Here is a 6,968-nt window from a genome sequence, read left to right as displayed (position 1 = left end):
AGATGCATTAGAGCAGATGGTCCGGCTGGGTCTTGTTTTTGGAGAAACACGGTAAAAACAATAAACAAATACAGAAAAGTTGCCAGCTACAAAATCAATGTACAAAACCCATTGCATTACTATATACTAACAATGAAATATCAGAATAAGAAATAAAAAAGTTCCTTTTGTAATTGCAACAAATAGAGTAAAATACCAAGGAATTAACTTAACCAAGGATGTGAAAGATCTATGTACTGAAAACTATAAGTCATTTTAAAAAAAATTGAAAAAGACACAAAGAAATGGAAAGACATTGCATGTTCATGGATTGCAAGAATCAACATAGTTAAAATGGCCATGTTACCCAAAGCAATATACAGATTTAATGCAATCCCCATTAAAATCCCAATGTAATTTTTTAAAGAAATAGAACATTAAGTGAAATAAGTCAGAAAGAGAAAGACAAATACCATATGATCTCACTTATATGCGGAATCTAAAGAAAAGAATAAGTGAATGAACTAATCAGAGACAGTTTTGGAAACATGGAGGAAAAACAGAGGGTTGCTAGAGGGGCGGGGGGTGGGGATAAGGGGAAGGTGAGAGGTTTTGGGAACGTACGGGGGGATGGTGGATGGGGGGAGGGGGGTTCACACAGTGTGAGGGATGTAAATGATAAACGTCTAAGTCTTGCTTTGTCTTGTGCACCTGAAACTAATAATAATAAAAAAAAGAAACAGAACAAAAAATCATCAGATTTGTATGGAACAATGCTGGAGGTGTCACACTCCCTGAGTTCAGCTTGTACTACAGAGCAACAACAATCAGAACAACATGGTATTGGAAGAAAAACAGACCAATGGAATAGAACTGAGAACCCTGAAAGAAACCCACATAAATATGGACAGATAATTTTTTACAAAGAAGCAAAAAACATACAATGGAGAAAAGAAAGCCTCTTCAATAAATGGTTCTGGGAGAATTGGAAAGCCATGTGCAAAATAATGAAACTGGACTAATATCTGTCACGGTGTACCAAATTAACTCAAAACATATCAAAGAATTAAACATAAGACCTGAAGCAATAAAATGCATAAAAGAAAACATAGGTACTAAACTTATGGACCTTGGGTTCAAAGAGCATTTTATGAATTTGACTCCAAAGGCAAGGGAAGTAAAAACTAAAAATAAATGAATGGGACTATATGAAACTTAAAAGCTTCTGCACAGCAAAATAAACCATCGACAAACTAAAGAGGCAACCAACCGAGTGGGAGAAAATTTTTGCAAACAATGCCTCCTATAAGGGGCAAATATCCAAAAATATATAAGGAAGTCATATAACTCAACAACAAAAAACAAATAATCCAATTTAAAAATGGGCAAAGGACATATAAATGGCCAATAGACATATGAAAAAATGCTCAGCATCACTAATCATCAGAGAAATGCAAGTAAAAACCACAATGAGATATCACCTCACCCCAGTCAGAATGGCTATCATCAACAAGATGAATAATAACAACTATTGGAGAGGCTGTGGAAAAAAAGGAACCCTCATACACTGTTGGTGGGAATGCAGATTGGTGCAGCTGTTATGGAAGGCAGTGTGGAAGTTCCTCAAAAAATTATGAATAGAATTACCATATGACCCAGCAACCCCTCTCCTGGGTATCTACCCCCAAAACCTGAAAACATTTATCCATAAAGATATATGTACTCCCATGTTCATTGCAGCTTCATTTATGGTGGCCGAAACATGGAAACAACCAAAGTGTCCTTTGATAGATGATTGGATAAAGAAGTTGTGGTATACATACACAATAGAAGACTATTCTGCCATAAAAAAATGAAATAGTGGCATTTGCGACAACATGGATGGATCTTGAGAGTATAATGCTAAGCGAAGTAAGTCAGACAGAGGAAGTCGAGAACCATATGATTTCACTGATACGTGGTATATAAAACTAAAAAAACTGAAAGAACAAGAAAAACAAACGCAGATACAAAACTCATAGACACAGACAATTGTGTAGTGGTTACCAGAGAGTAAGAAGGGAGGGGAGTGGTAGATGAGGGTAAAGGGGATCAAATATATGGTGATGGAAAGAGAACTGACTCTTGGTGGTAAACACACAATGTGACATACAGATGATATATTACAGAATTGTGCACTTGAAAACTATGTAACTTTGCTAACAATTGTCACCCCAATAAACTTTAATTTGAAAAAATCAAAAGAAAGAAATTGAGGCTGAGAGAGATTAAATGACTTCTCCAAGGCCACATAGCAAGGGAGTAGCAGAGCTAGGAACCAACTTAGATCTGGCTGACTCTAGAACCCAGGCTTCCAGCACCCAATCCTTCTGACCTACGTGTGGTAAGTATAGGTGAGTGGCCACCTTGGAAGTCCAGAGGTGGAGTAGCCAGATTTTCCCAAAACTGCAAACAAAGAACCTGCTGCCTTTAATACCTGCAACAGACAGACTGGGATTCTTCTGTCCTTTGCCAATGTATCTCCAGGCAATAAAGTTCAACCTCCCTGGGAAATTTTTCTAATTTGAATTTAACATCAATCAAAACTTTCAGAAAAATCTATAGAGTTTAGTTCTAATTTTGCACAAGTACATAAGTGCTGCCTGTAGGAAGAGTACAGAGATTTTATTCATTTATTCCCTGTATTAACTCATTTGTGGCCTATGGAAAGCACAATTAAAAATGAGATGTCAGAAAAAACATGAATTAAAAGAATTCAACGATGCTAGAGAGATTTTACTTTTCAAACCCATTGGCAATAGAAAAAAACAAAACTGTGTCAGAAGTTCTAAGAACAAATGAGTATAACAAGAACCTGACCAATCACTAAATGCATCACCAAGCTAGGTTGTTTAGAAGCATGAAGCTTCAGGGAATGAGCCCAGATTCACTAAAAGTCCTATTTTCAACTTATCACTGGTGTTGCTGGATAACCTTAGGACAATAGCCAAGCTGGACATTCTCCATTTGTCCCTACATACCTACTCACCACAATTCTCCATGCTGCTCTGTGTTCCAGGAGGCAGACCCATGTGGATTGCATCACCTGGGCTCTCTAGTCCCCTGGATTCCAGTTGGGTTTGATCAATGAGAGGCACTGGCAGAAGACTAAAGGGTGGAAGGAGAAAGAAAGTGGGGTATTTATCCATTGCCCTGGTTCCCTTACTGTCTAGGTGCTATCGACTATTTATTTCCTCCCCCTGCCAAAAAAATTGTAAGTTGAAACCCAGTCCCTAATGTGATGGTAATAGGAGGTAGGGCCTTTGATAGGTGATTAGGCCTTGAAGCAGAGCCCTTATGAATGGGATTAGTGTCCTTATAAAAGAGACCCAGGAGAGCTCCTTTGTCCCTTTCCTCATGTAAGGACACAACAAAAAGACCACCGTCTATGAACCAGGAAGCTAGTCCTCACCAGACACCAAATCTGCCAGTGCCTTCCTTGATCGTGGGCTTCCCAGTCTCCAGAACTGTGAGAAATAAATTTGTTTATAAGTCACCCAGTTTATGATATTTATTATAGTAGCCTGAATAGACTGATACACTAGGCCACAAGTTAGCAGAGCTTGCATTCCTTCACTAAAAGTCGTATCTTCTGGTGCGCAGTCCCCCTCCCACAGCTACAGCATTCAGTGGGTTTTGTATCTATTCCCTACCCTTATTCCTTCAGGCTAAGGGTAGTAACAGCTCCCTGCTGTGGCAAGACCCAGGATCTTTCACGTTCCTCATTGTCTTCCTTGTCAGTTCCCTTTCTCCAGGCAGCAAACACTTTTGTAAGTACTCCCTTCCATAGACTTTCTTCATTACCCCTATAGATACACCATCTCTTTCCTGCCAGTGCCCTGATAAAGGTACTCATGTAATATCTGTGGTCCTCAAAGTCTCTGTTTGGGTAATGGAATTTTGTCTTCCAACAATCACAGAGAAATTCAATAATTCACCAAATATTTATGGAATGCTAATATGTGCCAGATGCTCAGAGAAGAAACAAGAAAGGCAGTGATGCCCTTGGTCCTACTAATAGGAGGCAATGGTATTTCAATCCCAGTAGGGGATAGCACTTCATTCCATCCCACCCCTCTGCAACAGCGAGGTCAGAGATGGGGGTGGGCTGGACTTACTCACCAAGGAACACCTGCCCTACTAAGATGGAGTTCCTGCCCAGAGAGCCCTGAGGTTTGGGATAGCAGATTTAGGGCAAGGTGTAGAACACAGGTGTTGCAAAGGCTGGAAAGAAACTTTTCTTAAGGAACCTTTATGTAATAATAATAACTATAATTAAATGTAAAAAATAAATGCATGGGTTTTGGATCCCCAAAACTTGAGTTGTAGGTCAAGCACTTTCACTTGCATGAAGAATTATATCTGAAATATAGGGCCTGGAATACATATAGTAAATACTCCATTAATGATAAGAATAACAATAATAGCGATGAAAACAATAGCTAATCATTACATGGTGATTAGACTATGGCGGGCACTGCTTGAAAGTTCTTTGCATTTATTTTAACCCAATGAATCCTTACAACCTTGTGAAATGGGTCTTATTATTAGCTCTCTTTTCCAAGTGAAGAAATTGAGGTATCGAAAGTGTATTTGTTTTCTATGGCTGCTATAACAAATTGCCACAAGCTTGTTGGCTTAAATAAGAGAAAATTACTCTGTCATTATTCTAGAGACAGAAGTCCAATATCAGTGTTACTGGGTGGGAATAAAGGTGTCAGCAGAGCCTCATTCCCTCAGAAGGCTCTAACAAAGAATCCATTCCTTGCCACTTCCAGTTTTTGTGGCTGCCAGAATTCCTTGGCTTGTGGCCACATCACTCTGATCTGTGATCACTCCATAATCTAATAGTCTTCTCTTTTGTCTATGTCTAATCTCCCTCTGCCTCGCTCTTACAAGGATACATGTGATTGCATTTAGGGCCTATTCAGATAATCCAGGATAATCTTTTCATCTAAAAATCCTTAATTTAATCACACTGGCAAAGTCTTGTTTTCCATATACAGACCCAGGGATTAGGACTCAGATATTTTTAATATTTTAATTATTAGAGTGCCAGGTTCTGTGCTAAGCCCTTGTTTGAGGTTGCACAGCTAGTAAATTACAGGATGGTAAATGATACAGCTGAAGAAGTTAAAAAACAAACAAACTGGGCTTCTCAGAACTCAAGGCCCAGGCTGTGCAGGATGTGGGTGACCAAAGACCTTGGGTTTTCCTCCCGGAGACATCTAGTGAATCCCATGTTTTTTAGAATGTGAAGCCATGTCTGATTTGGAGTTAGGAACTTCAGTATCAGGGAGACCTGCAGTCAAATGCAGGTTCCAGTGCCTAACCCCGGGCTAAGCTTCGTCACCTCTCTGAAACTTAATTTCCTCATCTGTAAAATAAAGATGACAGTAGTTCCTACTTCACTGGGTTGTTAGGAGGACAAAGCAAGGTAGTCTGTGTGGGCTTGTAGTGCAAGACCAGGCATTGATATTCAGCAACTGCTATTATTATTGTTGTCACTATTATTATTATTATTATCCATTGTATTACATAGCCAAATTGGGTATGGGCATTCTCACCACCTGAGTGATCTTGAGTAAAGATGTGGCTTCCCAGTCAAAGCTCAAAAGTTTCAGTACTTTGTACCCCAACCTATTCTTTCATCCTTTCCCTTTCAAGACTGCCTTTATGGCTGTTCACTTAGGCCATTTTTCCTGGGTTCCAATGTCTTCATAGGAGGGAGACAAAATAGTGCTGTAGTGCTGGGATGACTCTCTCATCCCCATGTCCTTGACCTCCTTATTCCTGCTGCCCACCTAGTCTGCCACGCAGACAGCATCCAGGATACCAAATGGGTCTGGGGTATGCCTTCTCATCTCAAAAAGCTGCCTTGGAAACCTTGACTACTCAAAGAGAGCTAAGTCATTCCTGATGCCTATGTGCCTTCTTGCTGAGTACAGGCCTATAGCCAGCCACCTGTACAACACTTGGGTATTTAGACTGGGCATGGCTCTTTGGGACCTTATTTATATCTTGTTCAACTACACCACCCCACCCCTGCTGTTTTATAGGAGATGAGGACTCTACTGGGACAAGTGAGTCACCTTGCTTGATACCAGGCTGGCTAGGGACTGAGCCAGCTGTACAGTCTTGGAAGCTTTCCAATTCTATCTTTTAATAAAATCCTGAGCTGCAAACCCAAGGCTAGCTGCCAGGGGAAGGTGTCGCTGTTCAAAGCTACTGTTAAAACTCATTCTGATTTCTTCTTATAAATCTGATATTTTATCGCTTCTCAGCCTTTTGGCTAAGATCAAGTGTAGTATAAATCTGATATTTTGTATTTTATATAATGTAAATATCAATATGTATCAATGTATCAATAATAGTAAATGATTTTATTTAAGAGTTTCTAAGTATAAGACACTGTAGTAAGCATATATTATATACTTGATCTTATTTAATGTTCATAATGACTTTATGAACCATTTCACAGAAGAGAAAATGGAAGCATTTCTCCAAGGTCACACAACTAGTAAATAGCAGAGCCAGAATGTAAACCCAGGCTTGTAGGATTCCAGAACATATATTCTTGATGCTTAACCACTGACATGAGTTGAGATAACTGAGTCAATCTTTCTTTCTTCCTTCTCCTCAAAAAGCTTTTTAAAGTCTCTCTCCAAATAACGTCAGTTTCTACCAGAGGCAGGCTCTGCATCTTCTGGGGGCTCTGTTGTTGTTTTTTTCCATCTCTTCTCCTCTTACTTTGCTTACAAATTTATCCTTAGAATGGGGGTATTTGCTTATAGTTGTGAAATCTGTGACCCATAAAAGGCAGGCTACATGGCTAGAGAGGAAGCAAACATGGGGCTGAAATGCAGCCTATATCCTGTTTGCCAAAACATTTTCCCTCAGGATTGTACTTGAATCTAGGGGAATTTTTCTCCAGTTTACACAAAGGCACT

At 39.5% G+C, this 6,968-nt stretch overlaps 1 pseudogene; it reads left to right on the top strand.

The window, feature by feature from the left end:
• Window positions 1-6,290: 6,290 nt before the first annotated feature.
• Window positions 6,291-6,383, top strand: LOC141569807 (U2 spliceosomal RNA; annotated as a pseudogene).
• The last annotated feature ends 585 nt before the right edge of the window (window positions 6,384-6,968 follow it).

This window comes from Rhinolophus sinicus, chromosome X (genome assembly GCF_036562045.2).
Source record: "Rhinolophus sinicus isolate RSC01 chromosome X, ASM3656204v1, whole genome shotgun sequence".
In the NCBI taxonomy this organism is placed as follows: Eukaryota; Metazoa; Chordata; class Mammalia; order Chiroptera; family Rhinolophidae; genus Rhinolophus; species Rhinolophus sinicus.
This window is presented reverse-complemented; position numbering and strand designations above follow the sequence as displayed.